At 41.1% G+C, this 21,548-nt stretch overlaps 1 pseudogene; it reads right to left on the reverse strand.

The window, feature by feature from the left end:
* The window catches only part of LOC109495063, a 51,685-nt pseudogene that overhangs the window by 27,366 nt on the left and 2,771 nt on the right, over positions 1-21,548 (reverse strand).

Consider the following 21,548-nt stretch of genomic DNA (forward strand, 5'->3'; position numbering starts at 1 on the left):
GGCACAGAGAACTCCCTTCAGACGTAACTTGAATCGATCTTCTGCACGACATATCATAGTGAAACTGGCAAAATACAAGGATAAAGAGAAAATTCTGAAAGCAGCAAGGGGTAAACGTGCCCTCACATATAAAGGGAGACCTATAAGACTCGTGACTGATCTCTCTTTTGAAACTTGGCAGGCCAGAAAGAATTGGCACGAGATTTTCAGGGTGCTAGACAGAAAAAATATGCAGCCGAGAATCCTTTATCCAGCAAGTCTGTCATTTAGAATAGAAGGAGAGATAAAGGTCTTCCCAAACAAACAAAAACTGAAGGAATTTGTCACCACTAAACCAGCCCTACAAGAGATCCTAAGGGGGACCCTGTGAGACAAAGTCCCAGAGACATCACTACAAGCATAAAACATACAGACATCACAATGACTCTAAACCCATATCTTTCTATAATAACACTGAATGTAAATGGATTAAATGCGCCAACCAAAAGACATAGGGTATCAGAATGGATAAAAAAACAAGACCCATCTATTTGCTGTCTACAAGAGACTCATTTTAGACCTGAGGACACCTTTAGATTGAGAGTGAGGGGATGGAGAACTATTTATCATGCGACTGGAAGCCAAAAGAAAGCTGGAGTAGCCATACTTATATCAGACAAACTAGACTTTAAATTAAAGGCTGTAACAAGAGATGAAGAAGGACATTATATAATAGTTACAGGGTCTATCCATCAGGAAGAGCTAACAATTATAAATGTCTATGCACCGAATACCGGAGCCCCCAAATATATAAAACAATTACTCATAAACATAAGCAACCTTATTGATAAGAATGTGGTAATTGCAGGGGACTTTAACACCCCACTTACAGAAATGGACAGATCATCTAGACACACGGTCAATAAAGAAACAAGGGCCCTGAAGGAGACATTGGATCAGATGGACTTGACAGATATATTTAGAACTCTGCATCCCAAAGCAACAGAATATACTTTCTTCTCGAGTGCACATGGAACATTCTCCAAGATAGATCATATACTGGGTCACAAAACAGCCCTTCATAAGTTTACAAGAATTGAAATTATACCATGCATACTTTCAGACCACAATGCTATGAAGCTTGAAATCAACCACAGAAAAAAGTCTGGAAAACCTCCAAAGGCATGGAGGTTAAAGAACACCCTACTAACGAATGAGTGGGTCAACCAGGCAATTAGAGAAGAAATTAAAAAATATATGGAAACAAACGAAAATGAAAATACAACAATCCAAATGCTTTGGGACGCAGCGAAGGCAGTCCTGAGAGGAAAATACATTGCAATCCAGGCCTATCTCAAGAAACAAGAAAAATCCCAAATACAAAATCTAACAGCACACCTAAAGGAACTAGAAGCAGAACAGCAAAGGCAGCCTAAACCCAGCAGAAGAAGAGAAATAATAAAGATCAGAGCAGAAATAAACAATATAGAATCTAAAAAAACTGTAGAGCAGATCAACGAAACCAAGAGTTGGTTTTTTGAAAAAATAAACAAAATTGACAAACCTCTAGCCAGGCTTCTCAAAAAGAAAAGGGAAATGACCCAAATAGATAAAATCATGAATGAAAATGGAATTATTACAACCAATCCCTCAGAGATACAAACAATTATCAAGGAATACTATGAAAAATTATATGCCAACAAATTGGACAACCTGCAAGAAATGGACAAATTCCTGAACACCCACACTCTTCCAAAACTCAACCAGGAGGAAATAGAAAGCTTGAACAGACCCATAACCAGCGAAGAAATTGAATCGGTGATCAAAAATCTCCCAACAAATAAGAGTCCAGGACCAGATGGCTTCCCAGGGGAGTTCTACCAGACGTTTAAAGCAGAGATAATACCTATCCTTCTCAAGCTATTCCAAGAAATAGAAAGGGAAGGAAAACTTCCAGACTCATTCTATGAAGCCAGTATTACTTTGATTCCTAAACCAGACAGAGACCCAGTAAAAAAAGAGAACTACAGGCCAATATCCCTGATGAATATGGATGCAAAAATTCTCAATAAGATACTAGCAAATCGAATTCAACGGCATATAAAAAGAATTATTCACCATGATCAAGTGGGATTCATTCCTGGGATGCAGGGCTGGTTCAACATTCGCAAATCAATCAACGTGATACATCACATTAACAAAAAAAAAGAGAAGAACCATATAATCCTGTCAATCGATGCAGAAAAGGCCTTTGACAAAATCCAGCACCCTTTCTTAATAAAAACCCTTGAGAAAGTCGGGATAGAAGGAACATACTTAAAGATCATAAAAGCCATTTATGAAAAGCCCACAGCTAACATCATCCTCAACGGGGAAAAACTGAGAGCTTTTTCCCTGAGATCAGGAACACGACAAGGATGCCCACTCTCACCGCTGCTGTTTAACATAGTGCTGGAAGTTCTAGCATCAGCAATCAGACAACAAAAGGAAATCAAAGGCATCAAAATTGGCAAAGATGAAGTCAAGCTTTCGCTTTTTGCAGATGACATGATATTATACATGGAAAATCCGATAGACTCCACCAAAAGTCTGCTAGAACTGATACATGAATTCAGCAAAGTTGCAGGATACAAAATCAATGTACAGAAATCAGTTGCATTCTTATACACTAACAATGAAGCAACAGAAAGACAAATAAAGAAACTGATCCCATTCACAATTGCACCAAGAAGCATAAAATACCTAGGAATAAATCTAACCAAAGATGTAAAGGATCTGTATGCTGAAAACTATAGAAAGCTTATGAAGGAAATTGAAGAAGATTTAAAGAAATGGAAAGACATTCCCTGCTCATGGATTGGAAAAATAAATATTGTCAAAATGTCAATACTACCCAAAGCTATCTACACATTCAATGCAATCCCAATCAAAATTGCACCAGCATTCTTCTCGAAACTAGAACAAGCAATCCTAAAATTCATATGGAACCACAAAAGGCCCCGAATAGCCAAAGGAATTTTGAAGAAGCCCAAAGCAGGAGGCATCACAATCCCAGACTTTAGCCTCTACTACAAAGCTGTCATCATCAAGACAGCATGGTATTGGCACAAAAACAGACACATAGACCAATGGAATAGAATAGAAACCCCAGAACTAGACCCACAAACGTATGGCCAACTAATCTTTGACAAAGCAGGAAAGAACATCCAATGGAAAAAAGACAGCCTCTTTAACAAATGGTGCTGGGAGAACTGGACAGCAACATGCAGAAGGTTGAAACTAGACCACTTTCTCACACCATTCACAAAAATAAACTCAAAATGGATAAAGGACCTAAATGTGAGACAGGAAACCATCAAAACCTTAGAGGAGAAAGCAGGAAAAGACCTCTCTGACCTCAGCCGTAGCAATCTCTTACTCGACACATCCCCAAAGGCAAGGGAATTAAAAGCAAAAGTGAATTACTGGGACCTTATGAAGATAAAAAGCTTCTGCACAGCAAAGGAAACAACCAACAAAACTAAAAGGCAACCAACGGAATGGGAAAAGATATTTGCAAATGACATATCGGACAAAGGGCTAGTATCCAAAATCTATAAAGAGCTCACCAAACTCCACACCCGAAAAACTAATAACCCAGTGAAGAAATGGGCAGAAAACATGAATAGACACTTCTCTAAAGAAGACATCCGGATGGCCAACAGGCACATGAAAAGATGTTCAGCGTCGCTCCTTATCAGGGAAATACAAATCAAAACCACACTCAGGTATCACCTCACGCCAGTCAGAGTGGCCAAAATGAACAAATCAGGAGACTATAGATGCTGGAGAGGATGTGGAGAAACGGGAACCCTCTTGCACTGTTGGTGGGAATGCAAATTGGTGCAGCCGCTCTGGAAAGCAGTGTGGAGGTTCCTCAGAAAATTAAAAATAGACCTACCCTATGACCCAGCAATAGCACTGCTAGGAATTTACCCAAGGGATACAGGAGTACTGATGCATAGGGCCACTTGTACCCCAATGTTCATAGCAGCACTCTCAACAATAGCCAAATTATGGAAAGAGCCTAAATGTCCATCAACTGATGAATGGATAAAGAAATTGTGGTTTATATACACAATGGAATATTACGTGGCAATGAGAAAAAATGAAATATGGCCTTTTGTAGCAACGTGGATGGAACTGGAGAGTGTGATGCTAAGTGAAATAAGCCATACAGAGAAAGACAGATACCATATGGTTTCACTCTTATGTGGATCCTGAGAAACTTAACAGGAACCCATGGGGGAGGGGAAGGAAAAAAAAAAAACAGGTTAGAGTGGGAGAGAGCCAAAGCATAAGAGACTGTTAAAAACTGAGAACAAACTGAGGGTTGATGGGGGGTGGGAGGGAGGAGAGGGTGGGTGATGGGTATTGAGGAGGGCACCTTTTGGGATGAGCACTGGGTGTTGTATGGAAACCAATTTGTCAATAAATTTCATATAAAAAAAACAAAAAAAAAACAAAAATAAATAAACATTAAAAAAAATTTTTTTTAAATAAAAAAAAAAAAAAGTAAGATGGGGGCGCCTGGGTGGCTTAGTCGGTTGAACGTCCGACTTCGGCTCAGGTCATGATCTCACAGTCCAATAACTGCTAGAACTGATAAATGAATTCAGCAATGTCACAGGATACAAAATCATTGTACAGAAATCTGTTGCATTTCTAAACAATGAAGCAGTAGAAAGAGAAATGAAGAAAACAGTCCCATTTACAGTTGTACACCAAATAATAAGGTATCTACGAATAAATCTAACCAAAGTGGTGAGCGACCTATACTCTGAAAACTGTAAAACAGTGATAAAAGAAATGAAGGATATTCCATACTCATGGATCAGAAGTACAAATTTCATGAAAATGTCTACACTTCCCAAAGCAACTGACACAATTAATGCAATGGCCATCAAAATAGCAACAACATTTTTCATGAAACTAGAACAGTCCTAAAATTTGTACGGAACCATAAAGACCACGGGCTTCAGAGTAAACAACATTTATGTGAAGTGATAATTATGGATGGCATTATGCCTCTGGATCTTCTCCAAAACACGGTAACTCTGGCCTAAGCATTTGAACAAATGGTAGACATATCCCAACCAGGGATCATTCTACAAAATACATTCTACAGATGTACCCTCAAAACTTTGCAGATTATGAAAAATATGGAAAAATCTAAACATCGTCATGGTCAAGTGGAGCCTAAGGAGACAGGATGACTGTAATGTGCCAGCTGGGATGAGTCTGGGACAGAAGAGGTTAAAACCGAACCAATCTAAATACAAATATAAACTTTAGTTAATACTACCATATCTCTTCGGGATATTGATTGTGATCATGTATCAACTCATAAGACATCAATAGTCAGAAAACAGTCTGATGTATGTGGAGACTCAATAATGTCTTCCCAATTTTTCTGGTAACTAGAAACCCATCACGAATGAACAGATTATTAGTAATCATGGTTTTATGTTTTCAACACATAATATATGACTAGTTCTAGTATTAGTTACTAGTGATGGCCATGTACCTATTCTTGTTCTTACTATTGTGTAATTTAAATATCATTCATGGTACAGAAAACTGAATGCATGATATACACTTCATAGAAACATCTACTTGACATATTTTAAGATAACGTATGTATATACCACTGTATTACGTGGTATGTAAATTAAGTGTTTTTTCTGATCTTGAACAAGCATGTCATTGAATGGCTTTCCATAAAGGTGGTTATCCTAGGTAATGAATGATACCCAGATTTTACAGGATGTACTTCACATCATGCCTGAACATTGTCAAAAAAAAAAAAAAAAAAAAAAGTACACACCGCCAGATGGATCATTGGGACTGGCTCACTTATTGTAAAGAATCCTTGCTTTAATATTTTCATGCATATTTTTAGCAGGAATACAAGAGAATGGAATATTTCCAAATCAAAGACTGGAAGAATGATACGGAGTTCAAAGGGTTTCAGAAGGAAAAGATGTGACCATGAAGTGGCAGTCACAGGCAAGCAGCTTTCTCTGGTCCACTTTGACAGGTTTTCAGGAGGGGACGTCCATCACAGCATGTGATCTACAAAAGGGTAAGACCCAGAAGTACCAGAGGGAAAGACAACGCTTTAGGAAGAGGTGACTTGGAAAGGGTGCTTCTGTGCATAAGTGATGGCTCAGGAACCTGGCTGGGGGTCCCTGGGTCAAAGATTTAAGAAGGCCAGCAATAACCCAGACTCACAAAGATCTTAGAGCCACAGAGTTGATCTTCATCTATGATTAGGAGATGGTCACAGTTTTACAGGATATGATCATCGGGCCGGCAGTAGATGGCTAAAATATTATTTAGGGCTATATTTTAATTTAAAAAAATGGATGTGTAAACATTTGGGTTTGGAATGTTAAGAAAAATCACAGGCCCATCATGGAGTTACTTATGCTAAGGCCCCATGTCACTAAACCTAATTTCATTCCTGCAGGAATGTAACCTTTAACCAGTCAGCAAAGAATTTCCTAGTCAGTGCTGGAAATTTAACTGATAGACCACTGCCATTCCCCTCAGGGAGGAAATCTTGCCTAAATAAGATATTCCATGCCACTAAATTTGTTTTAAGTTTATTTTGCAAGAGACAGCACATGCAAGGGAGGGGCAGGAATAGAGGGAGAAAGAATTCCACAACAACGAGGTCATGATCTGAGCCAGGATCAAGACTCGGACACTTAACCAAGCCATCCAGACACCCCGAGAATGTGGAGTTTCAAAATTTAGCAGGCTTGGCTGGGATATAGCCCTAGGAGCACTGGCCTACTCCTTGAGAGAAGGCAGCAAATTACTTGCAGGCAGATGGCATGGAAACAGTGATCTGTACATTTCCTGGTGTACACAGTGGAGAGATTATACACTGATCATGGAGAGCATCCCTGAGAGGCAGTGTTCACAACAAGGGGACAAAGGAGCTAGGACAGAGGAGCTGGGTGGCGCCATTTTCCTCCTCTTCCCCACAGCATAAACAGAGCCATCTGCTGGAAACAGTTCCATCCCCACACTGGCTGCGTAAGCTGCTTACACCAACCCCACATTCCTGTGCTCTGGTGAGACTGGCCTTCTAGGTCAATCAGGCTTGCCTCAGTCCCAATGGAGGTGTCCCCTTCTGGTTCACCAGAAGCCCATGACCACACCACCTCTCTTGATTAGACAGTTCCGCAGGGCTTCACTTTGAGTGGCAGTCGTTTCAAGTCTCATTTAACGAGCAGATGGGAGCAGACCTAGATAAAACTCAGCACATTCTGGCCAAGGACCATACATTGCCCATACAACTGGCCTGAAGAATAGTGCAGCAAGGACACAAAACAATGCATGCAACACACACCACAGACACTCCCTGATGTGCCAGGCCCTGGACACTAGATGACTTCCTCTTCATAAAGCCATTCATCTCACAGGCAGGTAACACAATGAGCTTTGGTAACACAGAGAAGCAAATAGCCAAAATTCCAAGACAAGAGGAATGCATCCCAAATGAAAGAACAAGATAAGGTCATAACCAGAGAAATGGAAGGAACACTTCCAAACTCATTCTATGAGGCCAGCACGGCCTTGAGTCCAAACTGGACAAAGACCCCACCAAAAAGGAAAACTACAGACCAATTTCCCTGATGAACCTGAATGTAAAAATTCTCAACAAAAAACAGCAAACCGGATCCAACAATACATACAAATAATTATTCACCATAATGAATTGGATTTATTCCTGGGATGCACAACCGATTCAATATCTGCAAATCAACTGATGTGACACATCACATTGATAAAAGAAAGGATAACAACCACATGATCCTCTCAACAGATGCAGAAAAAGCATTTGACAAAATGCAGCATCCTTTCTTGATGAAAAAAAAGCACTCATGAAAGGAGGGATAGAGAGATCTTGCCTCAATATCAGTATGTCCAGATACAAAAGTCCCACAGCTAATGTCATCTTCAATGGGGAAAAACTGAGAGCTTTCCCCCTAAGGTCAGGAACACGACTGGGATGTCCTCTCTCACCACTGTTACTCAACATACTGTTGGAAGTCCTAGCCTCAGCAATCAGACAACAAAAAGAAATACAAGGTGTCCAAATTGGCAAGAAGGAGTCAAAGTTCCCCTCTTCGCAGACATGATACTTTCTATGGAAATCCAAAGACTCCATGGAAAAACTCTTAGGACTGATACAGGAATTCAGGAAAGTCTCAGGATATAAAATCAATATACAGAAATTGATTGTATTTCTATATACCAATAATCAGAGAGAAATCTAGGATTGATATACTTTACAACTGCACTGAAGAACATAAAATACCCAGGGATAAACCTAAACCAAAGAGGTAAAAGATCAGTACACTTAAAACAACAGATGGAAGCCTGGGTTGCTCAGTCAGTTAAGCGCTGACTTCAGCTCAGGTCATGATCCCTCACTTGTGGGTTCAAGTCCCGCTATGGGCTCTGTGCTGGAAGCTCAGAGCCTGGAGCCTGCTTCCGAGTATGTGTCTCTCTGTCTCTCTGCCCCTCCCCTGCTCATGCGCTCTCTCTTTCTCTCTGTCTCTCTGTCTCAAAAATAAACATTAATAAAAGAACAAACCATACAACATCTACGAAAGAAACTGAAGAAATACAAAGAAATGGAAAAACATTCCATGCGCATGGATTAGAAGAACAAATATTGTTAAAATATCAATACTATCCAAAGCAATCGACACATTCAATGCAATCCTTACCAAAATAACAACAGCATTATTTGTAGGGAGCCAGAAAAGACCCCAAATAGCCAAAGTCATGTTGAAAAAGAAAACAAAGCTGGAGACATTACAATTCTGGACTTTATGGTGTATTAGAAAGCCACAATCATCAAGACAGTATGGTACAGGCACAAAAACGGACACAGACATCATTGGAACAGAATAGGGAACCCAGAAATGGGCCCTCAAACATATGGCTGAGTAATCTTTGATAACGCAGGAAAGAATATCCAATGGGAAAACAAAAGTCTCTTCAGCAAATGGTACTGGGAAAACTGGACAGTGAGAAGAATGAACCTGGACTATGTTCTTAAACCACACACACACATACACACACACCTCAAAATGGATGAAAGATCTAAATGTAAGAAAGGAACCATCAAAATCCTAGAGGAGAAAAGAGGCAATCTACCTCCTTGATCCTGGCCACAGCAACTTCTTGCTTGTCATGTCTCTGAAGCAAGGGCAATAAAAACCAAAATGAACTATTGAGACATCAAGATAAAAAGCTCTGCACAGCAGAGGACACAATCAGCAAAACTAACAGGCAACTGAATGAAATGGGAGAAGATATTTGCAGGTGACATATCAGATAAAGGGTTAGTATCCAAAATCTATAAAAAATTATCACACTGAACACCCAAAAACCAAATAATCCAGTGAAGAAATGGGCAAAAGACATGAACAGACACTTTAACAAAGATGACATCCAGAATGGTCACACATGAAAAGATGCTCAATCTCACTCATCATCACTGAAATACACATTGAAACCACAATGAGATATCCCCTCACACCTATCAGAATGGCTAAAATTAACATCTCAGGAAAGGACAGATGTTGGCAAGGATGCAGGGAAAGGGAATGTTTTTGAAATGCTGATGGGATGCAAAGTGGTGTAGCCACTCTGGGAAATAGTATGGAGATTCGTCAAAAAACTAAAAATAGAACTACACTAGGACCCAGCAATTGCACTACTAGGTATTTATCCAAAGGATACACTAATGCTGACTCGAAGTGGCACATGCACTCCAATGTTTATAGCAGCATTATCAACAATAGCTAAATTATGCAAAGAGCCCAAATGTCCATTGATAGATGAATGGATAAAGAAGATGTGGTATATTCATACAATGGAATATTACTCGGCGATCAAAAACAATGAAATCTTGCTATTTGCAACAACGTGAATGGAACCTTACTTTATTATGCTAAGCAAAATATGTCAGAGAAAGACACATGTCATATGATTTCTCTCTTCTGTGGAATTTAATACAACTGATGAACGTAGTGAAAGGAAAACAAAAATAAGATACAGAGAGGGATTCAAACGATCTAAGAGACTCTTAAATACAGAGAAGAAACTCAGGGTTTCAGGAGGGTTACTGAATAGGGGTATGGGCTAAATGGGTGATGGGCATTACGGGCAGCACTTGGGATGAGTATTTGGGTATATTTTGTACTTGACGGATCACTAAATTCTACTGCTGAAACTGTATTCGACTATAAGGTAACTAACTTGGGCTTAAATTTAAAAAAGAAGAAATATTAAAAAGAAGTAAAGAAATGTACTACCGGTCAAAAGAAAGGAATATTTAAATCGGGCTCTTTGAGTGGAAGTGAAAGACTAAAAGTGTTACAGACAAGAAAGGATCAGAGAAAACATCAAGAAACAATGGCAAAACAACTAGTAGAATGGCACTCAATATATACCTATCAATAATCACTCTGAATGTTCGTGGACTAAATGCTCCAATAAAAAGACATTGGATAGGGTGTCAAAATGGACAAAACAAACAAACAAAAACAACATCTATCTAGATGCTGCCTACAAAGCCTTATTTGGACTTAAGTCACCTGCACATTTAAAGAGAGGGAATGAAGAAACATTTATGCCAATAATGTCAAAAGAAAACCAGTAGCAATACTTATATCAGGAAAAATAAACTTTAAAACCAGGCTCTATTTTGGTACCCTTTGGGTAAATACCTAATAGTGACATCGCATGCACCCAGTATTTATAGCAGCATTAACAGTAGCCAAACTATGGAAAAGCCCAAGTATCCATCAATAGATGAAGGTATAAAGTTGTGGTGTGTGTGTGTGTGTGTGCGCGTGTGTATACATATGTATACGCATATCTATGTTCATATATACATATATACGTATATACAATGAAATATAACTCAGCTTCAAGAAGAATGAAATCTTGCCATTGGCAACAATGTGGATAGAGCTAGGATGTATTATGCTAAGTGAAATATGTCAATCAGAGAAAGACAAATATATGATTTCACTCATGTGGAATGTAAGAAACAAAACAGATGAAAACATCGGAAGGGGGCAGGAAAAGAGAAGAGTGGTAACAAACCACATGAGTCTCCTAATGTTAGAGGAAAAAAAAGTGAAAGTTGATGGAGGGAGATGGGTCAGAGCTGGGCTAGATGTGGGACGAGTATTAAGGAGAGCGCTTGTTGTGATGAGCACTGGGTGTTGTATGTAAGGGATGAATCACCGAATTCTACTCTCGAATCCGAGAATGCACTGTATGTCAACTAAGACTTAAATATAAATAAATAAATAAATAAATCAATAAATAAATAAAGCTATAATAAGAGATGAAGACGGACACTATCTCATACTAAAGGGGACGGCCAAACAAGAACATCCAATCATTGTAAATTTTGATGCACCCAACATGCGATCACCAAGTACATAATACATTTAACAACAACCATAAAGGAACTCATTTATAATAATATAACGATAGTAGAGGACTTTAACACATCAGTCACATCAATGGACAGAACCTGTAAACAGAAAATCAACAAGGAAACAATGGCTTAGAATGACACACTGGACCAGACAGGTTTAACAGATATATTCAGCACACTCCATACTAAAAAGGCAGAGTACACATTCTTTTAAAGTGCACATGGGGCATTCTCCAGAATTGATCACATTCTAGCTCACAAATCAGGCTTCAAGAGGTACCCAAAGACAGAGATCAGACCAAGCATCTTTTCTGACCACAAAGCTAGGAAACTTGAAGTCCACCACAAAAAAGCGGGGGGGGGGGGGGGGAAGGGGGGAAAGGCCACAAATAAAGGGAGGTTAAATAACATGCTACTAAATGAATGAGCCAAACAGGAAATCACTGAGAAAATACACTGAAACAAATGAAAATGAAAATACACTGGTAAAAACCTTTGGAATGAGACAAAAGCAGTCTACAATGGAAGTATATAGCACTACAAGCCTACCTTAAAGAGCAAGAAAAATCTCAAACAATCCTAACTTACAACTAAAGGAATGAGAAGAACAGCAGAAGGAAGGAAATAATAGAGATTAAGGCAGAAATAAGGAATATAGAAACCAAAAAGACACTAGACCAAATCAATGAAACCAGGGGCTGGTTCTTAGCAAGCAGTAATCAACTTGAAAACCTCCTAGGCAGACTTTTCACAAAGAAGAGAGAAAGGACTCAAGTAAATAAAATCACAAGAAAGGAGAAATAAGAGTCAACACCACAAAAATATAATTAGAAGATAATACTATGAAAAACTATATGCAACAAATTGGACACTCTGAGAAAAAAGGACAAATTCCTAGAAACACACAAACTACCAAAACTGAAACAGGAAGATACATAAAATCTGAAAACAGAAAGAAATCAAATCAGTAATTAAAAAAATCTCCCCCCAAACACAAGAGTTCAGGGCTAGATGGCTTCACTCATGAATTCTACCATCCATTTAAAGAAGAGGTAATATGTATTCTCCTTGAATTATTACAAAAAATAAAAAAGAAGGAAAACGTACAAATTCATCTTACGAGGCCATCATTACCCTGATACCAAAACCAGATAAAGCCTCTACTAAAACTTAAAGCTGCAGCGGCACCTGTGTGGCTCAGGTGGTTTACTGTCCAACTCTTAATTTCAGAATAGGACATTATCTTGTGGTGCGTGGGTTCCAGTCCCACATTGGACCTGCCATGACAGTGTGGGGCATGGCCAGGATTCTCTCTCTCCCTGTCTCTCTGCCCCTACCTCACTTTTATGTACTCTAAGTAAAGAAATAAACATTTAAAAAAATGTTAAAAAATTTTTTAATAAAACTGCAGACCAATAGCCTGATGAGTATGTATGCACAAATTCTCATTAAAATACCTTCAAATTAAAGTCAACAATACATTAGTAGAATCATTTACCATAATCAAGAGGGATATATTCCTGGGCTGCAAGGGTGGTTCCACATTCACAAATCAACATAATGCACCACAGTAGTAGAAGAAAGGATATGAACAATATGATGCTTTCAACAGATACAGGAAAACCATCTGACAAAATGTCACATCCATTCATGATAAAAACCCTCAGCAAAGTACATTGATACTCAACCTACCTGCAAATAATAAAGGTCATCTAGGAAAAACCCACAACTAATCTCATCCTCAATGGGGAAAAATTGAAAGTTTTTCCTCCAAGGTCAGGGACAAGACAGGGATGACCCCTCTCACCACTGTTATTCCACATAGTACGGCAAACCCTCGCCACAGCCATCAGACAACAAAAAGAAATAAGAGACATCCAAATCGGCAAGGAAGAAGTAGCACTTTCCCTGTTTGGAACTGACATGATGTGTTCTATAAAAAACATGAAAGACTCCCTTAACAATTGCTAGAATTGATATATGAATTTGACAAGTCACAATATTCAGAAATCAATGTACATAAATGTATTGCATTTCTATACACGAATCATGAATTAACACAGAGAGAAAGTAAGGGATCAATCCCATTGACAGGTTCACAAATACCACAAGATACCAGGAATATACCTAACCAAAGAGGTGAAAGACCTATACTCTAAAGGCTATGAAACACTGATGAAAGAAATGGAAGAGGACACAAAGAAAAGGAAATACATTTCATGTTCATGGATGGGAAGAACAAAACACTGTTAAAATGTCTACGCTCCTCAAAACAATCTGCACATGTAATGAAATACCTATCACACTAACAAAAACATTTGTCAAAGAACTAGAACAAATAATCCCAAAATTTGTATGGAAAGACAAAGACCCCAAACAGCCAAAACAAACTTGAAGAAGAAAACTAAAGCTGCAGACATCACACTTCCAGACTTTAGGTTATATTACAAAGCTGTACTGAATATAACAGTATGGTACCAGCAAACAAAAACAACAAAAATACAGACGCAGACATCAATAGAATGGAAACCCAGAAATGAATTCACACCTATATGGTCAATTAATTCTCAACACAGCAGGAAAGTATATCCAATGGAATAAAAAAAGATAGTCTTGGGACACATCGGTGGCTCCAAAGCATGTGATTGTGGATTCAGCTCAGATAATGATCTCAGGGCAGTGCAGAGCATGCGTGGGATTCTCTCTCTCCATTTCTCTCTGCCCCTCTTCTGCATGCTCTCTCTCTCTCAAAAATAAATACATAAACTTTAAAAAAGTCTCCTCAACATATTGTTTTGTAAAAACTAGACAGCAACCTGGAAAACAAAACAAAAACAACAACGGACCACTTCCTTACAACATACACAAAAATAAATCCAACACGGATAAATACCTATGTGTGAAACCTGAAACCATAAAAATCCCAGAGGATACCTAACACAGGCAGTATCTTATTTGACTTTGTCTGCAAACGTCTTTGTAGATATATCTCCTGAGGTAAGGGAAACACAAGCAAAAATAATGGTACTTCATAAAAATAAAAAGCTTCTGTCACCAAGGAGATAGTCAACAAAACTAAAACACCTACAAGAATAATATTTGTAAACGACATCTGATAAAGGGTTAGTGTCCAAAATATATAAAGTTATACAGCACCTAAGAAATGAAAAATCCAACTAAAAATGGGCAGACGACATGAATGGGCATTTTCCCAAGGAAGATATACACATAGCCAAGAGACACATGTAAAGATGCTCAACATTACTCATCTTCAGGGAAACACAATTCAAAACTACAATGAGATAACACATGACATCTGTCAGCATGACTAAAATCGATGAATGATGAAACAGCAGGTGTTGCAAGGATAAGGGGAAAGAGAAACCCTCTTGCACTGTGGGTAGGAATGCAAACAGGTGGAGCCACTCTGGAAAACATCATGGAGATTTGTTAAAAAAAAAAATGGAAATAGAACTGCCTTACAATCCAGCAATTTCACTACGAAGTATTTCCACAAAGAATACAAAAATAATTCTTCAAAGGGATACATGCACCCTGATGTTTACACCAGCATTTTCTACAACAGCCAAATTACGGAAACTGCCCGAGCATCCATCAACTGATGAATAAACTGAGATGTAGTGTATGGAATGTAATATTATTTAGCCATAAAAACATGAAATCTTGTCATTGGCCACGAGGTGGATGGAGCGAGAGAACGTTATACTGGGTGAAATAAGACTGTCACAGAAAGACAAATACCAGATGATTTCACTAACACATGGAAATGAAACAAAACAAGGTGGGGGGTGGGGGGAGACAGTGACAAACAGGCTCTTAACTGGGAAACAAACTGAGGGCTTCCACAGCGAGATGGGGAATGGGTGAAACAGCTGCTGGGGATTAAGAATGCCCCTGGGATGAGCACCGGGTGACGTGTTGAAGTGTTGCTCTATATTGTACACCTGAAACTGATATTACACTGTGTTTTAACTCACTGGAATTTACATTAAAAGATAACATAAGGTTAATGAGACTTACCTACCAGGTTTTCTGTAGTTTTCAATCACTTCACTAGGTTGGAAAAATAACCATGAAATTTTTTAAAAAGCATGTATGATGTGGGGGACAGTTTGTGCCCTTACCTCGGTCTCTGGTTCCGGCAGGACTCGGAAAGTGGGTCCCAGCTCATTCTTCTAGAAGGTCCTGAGATGAGCATTTCATGTATTCACGTCCTAACTGAATGCAGCTCCCGTTCTTCTGAATTTCTGTCAGGGTTTCTGCCCGGGAACAAGCCTGAATCTGGAACAAACCATCGACTGCATCTATGAGGTGATGTCCTGGGACCCCGCAATCCATGAGTCCTTTAGTAAAATATGTCTTGTTCAAATACTGTCTGGGAAGGGGAGGAATGAAACATGGGGACAGCCCAGAAAATGCAAGGGACTGCGGTGCTCAGCAACCAGCTTGCCCAGGGAAGCCACCCAGCGCCCCCTCCTCAGCACTCAGTACAACAAGGCAGCTTCTCTCTGGTGACTCAGGAGATGCCAAGTTGCTGCAAAACTCCCAATGTCTCCCCTGGGGTGGGCGGCAGAACGCGCTGGAAACGCAGCTCTGCTCTCTGTCCTGAGGCAGCGGCAGAGGACCTGTGTCCTCTGGGAGCAACAGCAACCCTTCCTGCTCTGAGGTTTCCTGGGTCAGAAAAGCCAATGATGCGCCCTCTGCTGGCCATCACTGCCCAGGCAGAGGAAACCGCCCTCCCGGTGTGTGGTGCTCGAGCTCTCTCTGCTGGCCACCATGGGAATTCCTGCAATGTTGAAAGCCCTGGTCGCTCAGCTGAGGGATCGAAGGTGCTCTGAGCAACCCAGCCTGTTCTCCACATTGGGAAGGGTCTTAGTGACAGGGCCTGGAACATAAAAAATCTTTTCCTTCTCCTTTCTTGTGAGTGAAGAATGAAACCGAATTTATTAATGTAATGACATCCTTTGTAATGCTTTATGTAACGTTCCCAGAAAAATAGACCAGCAATTTACACATGCTGAACAAGAGGTCATCATGTTTACCACCATAGTGTTTAGGTTAGATAAAGAATTAACACCTTTGAGAGAGAGATACCAGCTTCCAGCTATGGAATGAATGAGTCCTAGGGATACAAGGGACAGCCAATGGAAGAGAGTCCATCCTGTAATAATACTGTTGCATGCTTCTACATGATAGCTACACTTGTGCTCAAGTACAACATAATTTATAGACATGGAATGACTACAATGTATGCCTGAAATTAATACAACAAATGTGTGAACAATAAACTATCATTTCTGGGGCGCTTGGGTGGCTTAGTCAGTTAAGCGTCCGACTTCCACCCAGGTCATGATCTTGCAGTCCATGAGTTTGAGCCCTGCGTCAGGCTCTGTACTGACAGCTCAGAGCCTGGAGCCTGCCTCAGATTTGGTGTCTCCTGCTCTCTCCACCCCTTCCCCGCTCAGGCTCTCCCCAAAAAAAGAAAAACAGAAACATTATATATTAAAAAATCATTCCTAATTTAGAATCTGTGAAATTCCACTTACACCAGATTCTCTAACATCACCATCTTGATGTTGAAAGCTTACCTGAAAAGTCACTAATGATATCTTTGATGACACATACATGACAAGGTCAGAATGCAACTTACAGGGAGCTACACATCTGTTATGAATTTACTGTATTTATCCTTGGCTAATATTTCTAATGAAATGTGCTTTAGGGATACAGATGGATGAAATAATGTCCATTGGTCATATAGGTCAAATTCCTATAGGACCATTATGCCTTCAATTACTAATTGCCATCTCTTCAGAATTAAAGCTGGGAGAAGAAAATGTCTTTGAATTTGATGTAAGAGAAGACTATGGTGTTTTAAAGGGTTCACCTACCATCTGGCATCCTCAGTTTGGCAGTGGACAGGAGGATAGAAACCCATGATCTTGATGCACACCGCTAGTTCCAGAGGGAGAATATGGACCTTTTTGTCAAATACTTTTTATCAATATCAGCAGTTCAACTCTGCCAGGTCCAGACTGCCGGACCTGGGGGCAACACAATGCCTGATGCCTGGGTTCAGAACATGAGGAAGACCAGCTGGTAGGGAGTGGCGGGGAAATCCAACAGGGCCTGGGGAAGTGAGAGAGATGGGTCCGGGTTCCCTCCCCACAGGGCGGGATCTGGAGTTTACCTGCCAAAGAGCAGCACACTCTCCCTCAAGACATCCCTCTCCATGACAGAACATGAGGATGAGCCCCACAATTCCAGGAGAAATGAGGGATACCCATCTTTTCAAATGCAATGACCTCTGCAAAGCTTGGCCCCAGGGATGTTGGAGTCTTGGACTCACAGAACTCTGATGCCCGTGATACCAGCCATTTCTGCCCCAGCACTCAGAGACACCTCATACATCCCCTCTCCCCTGGCCCATCTCACCCCATCCACATTCCTGGACCAGGTCTCTACTTTCTCCTTGTACTTCCTCTTTGTCTCTGTTTCTCTCTAACCACATCTCTCTCTGTTTCTTCCTTTCACTCTCCAGGACTTGCCCAGTTCCCCTATCACTCATCCAGTGTCTCTCTCCCTGCCTGCCTCTTTCTCCACCTCTCCCCAGGCTTCAGGATATCTACTATGTGCATGCAGCCCTGTCAAGGAGCACAGGGCCCTCCTGTCTCTCCCTTTCTCCTGTCATGTTTTGTCCCAGGCCCCGATCACAATGGAGTAGAATCCCCTGTACAGCAGTTGCTCACGTTGACATTTGCTATAGCAATGCTGGCAGCATGTGGACAGCCAGACATTTACCCATGGTGGCCCAGCCATGATCCAAAACCTGCTGGAGAGCTGGCTGCTTCCCTAAGCTGGGAGGAAAAAGGGGCCCACAGGTTCAGAGTCCCTGGGGCAAAGTGGATTGGATTGGCCGATGTAGAAGGAGCCATAGGCTTACACACAACTCTCCTGGGTGGTGTCGAAGGAATCTATCTCAGACCATAGACCTCTGCCCTCCCCATCCCTCAATAAGGCAACAGGGAAAGCTTTGTGGGACATCATGTGACTCACCACAAAAATTGCGCCATTTGCCCCCTTGGAGGCCACCTGGATTGGTGCTATTGGGGGCAGCTGGTAAGGTGCACAAGGGGACAAGAGCTGAATTAATGAAGGGCCACCTTACTGGTCTCCTGAATCCATTCCTCGCCATCAAAATAGACCCTTTCCTGGAGACAGATACCTGCCCTGCTCATCAGCACAAACCCCATCAACTAGCATGCACACCGTGTGCTCATGAGTATCTATCTACAGAATTAACCACCACCACCAGAGCTCCCTAAAGGACGTATCCAACTCCTCAGATGGAACTATAGGTCCCTTCCAGGCAATACAACCCCAAAGAATGATCTGTCTTCTTCCACCAATACTGTACATACGATGTGTTGGTTAACTGCGTATTCAGGAACACCAAAGTATACACTTGATAGGGAATGAGTGTCGAACTTCCTGGAAGCAGACACTGACACAGAAACCCAACTGTGACAAGTGTATTAGGGGACATTAGGAAGGACAAAGTGGAGTGGACAGGGTGGGCAGGGAAAGCATTCAGACCAAGGGGCAAATTACACACCATCTCTAAATATATAATAACCAGCTGGTTTGTAATGGTTCCGTGTCCTATTCAAATTTCAGGGGCGCCTGGGTGGCTCAGTCGGTTACGTGTCCAACTTCGGCTCAGGTCATGATCTCGCAGTCCGTGAGTTTGAGCCCCGCGTCGGGCTCTGTGCTGACAGCTCAGAGCCTGGAGCCTGTTTCAGATTCTGTGACTCCCTCTCTCTCTGACCCTCCCCGCGTTTGTGCTATGTCTCTCTCTGTCTCAAAAATAAATAAACGTTAAAAAAAAACTTAAAAAAAAAAAACAAATTTCAAACTGATTGCCCTCTACGTCAAAGTGATTTTGAGTTATTGCAAAGGGATCTTCTCTTCTCCTCTATACATTTTTCTTCTACAATACATCTTGGCCTTGAATGAGCACATATTTGTGTGGCTGCATTTGTGTGTCTACCTCAGATCTTAGATGTAGATCCCTGAATGTACATATTCTCATACTTATCTTTTCCTTCTCTGTAAAGTCGGACCTGAATTTTAATAGAAAAAACACAGGGGTGTTTGCTGTATCTTTTGAAACAGGAATTGCCAATCTCCCAGCCTTAGGCATTATACCCTTAGTTTCATGAAATTGAATGAACATCTGATGATCTTCTGTGTGCAGATACATTCATTTCCACCCTGAGAAGGGTGAATGCCCACTCATCCCATACATTTTACAAATTCCTTATGTGCTTAACCACCTCTTCATCGCACTGACCTCAGAAACCAACACTGTCCCTGCTTCTCAGATTACAAAGCTGAGGCTCTGAGATGGCCCCACTGAGAGGTGACATTAGGACTGAGACAGCAGGATCCCAGGCAATGCCTCAGGAAATTGTGAGGGAAGTTTCAGAGATGCAAACCTTCATGGAGGGTGGTGACAGTAGGTTCAGGGGTACGGTGACGAGAGTCCAGCAGGGGAGTTTCCTGATCAACCCTGAATTCCCCGCTAAGAGTCTGACTCAGGCTGAAGGCCAAGGAAGCCACACAGCTGATCAACCTTTCGTCGCATTTAGTCTTACAGAGGCACACAAACTTAGGCAGACAAGCATCCCATAAGAACCAAGTTAAAATACAATTCTCCAGGGCATTCTTTCACACGGATCCAGAACCTTCAGAAAACCAAGGGAAACAACAGTCTTTATTTAGATAATGAACTAGGTGCACTTTGGCCACAATGAAATTTCAGAGATGATACCTGCATGAACTGTCCTTCAACCCATGCAGCAGCTCTGTGTGAACTTCATGCTGCACTCACTCTCCCTGCCCAGGTTGTGGGCCCTGCCACAAATGGCCTCCAACTCCATCTCACTGAGTCTAATACCCTCCCCTCTGCACCATCTCAGCTCTCCCTTCTCATGCACAACCTCCAATTCATTCCCATGAGATTCATGTCTCCATCTTTTGTACTTGAGGACCCATTACTGGAGCTTCCACTACTGTAGATCAGAAGTTCCATGTCATTTAATGCATGTGACTCTCTCCCCATTAGGACACTTGAAGCCCCTGATGGTAAGGGTTTGCCTCATCTCTCACAGAGCCAGGGACATGGACTGTGTACAAGGCACATCTGCAGAACTGATATGCCTGCTTTTCTATTAAAAGACTCTTTCCTTCTCCACAAGAGACATATATAGCCCAGCTCAGCAATGGAAAATGACACAGCCCAACATATGCATGTCCTGAGAAATTTGAGGAATTTTAACAGTGTCCTCATCCAGCAGCACCCTTGCATTACAAAGCCTGTGAGGCCATCTCTACATCTTCTCAAAGACTCAACAACACAGAAGCTGAACATGTCAACTCATACTGTTCAGATCATCTCACAAAGAGTCCAGGTGGAAGTGGTGAGTCCTGTCCATGAGAACACCAAAGAGCTGGAGGTGGCTCATAGAGCCATTGAACAGTGATAAAGGGGATCTGTGGGGAAGGGCCTGCAGAGTGGACCTGGGAAAGGAGGAGGTCCTCTTGAATCCATAGGGACCTACAGAACAGAAGTGTCAGGTATGTTGGTATGACAGACAGAAGCAGAACGCCCACGGGAGCTGAAACACAATGAAGCAGGTGTCAGCACCTGGCCCCTTGTTCATTCACAGGTTCTAGCAGAATGGAGCATCAGTGCCAGAAAACTCTACCCTCCCACGAGGTCCCACCTACAACCTGAAGGTACCAGATAGCACAAGGAAAAATTACTGTCGCCACATGTCACTGCCCATGTCTACAAATGCAGAAAGCCAAGGAGTCCTATTCTAGAAGATTGATGGCAGTAATGCTGGTCTAATAAAGGAGCGTATTCCAGGAGGCAACCCTAACCCTAACCCTCTTCCACCAGATCTGCAGACTTTTTATTTTCACACTGAGAACAGACAGAACATGAAGGAATGAAAGA

The sequence above is a fragment of the Felis catus genome, chromosome E3, assembly GCF_018350175.1.
Source record: "Felis catus isolate Fca126 chromosome E3, F.catus_Fca126_mat1.0, whole genome shotgun sequence".
Lineage (NCBI taxonomy): Eukaryota > Metazoa > Chordata > Mammalia > Carnivora > Felidae > Felis > Felis catus.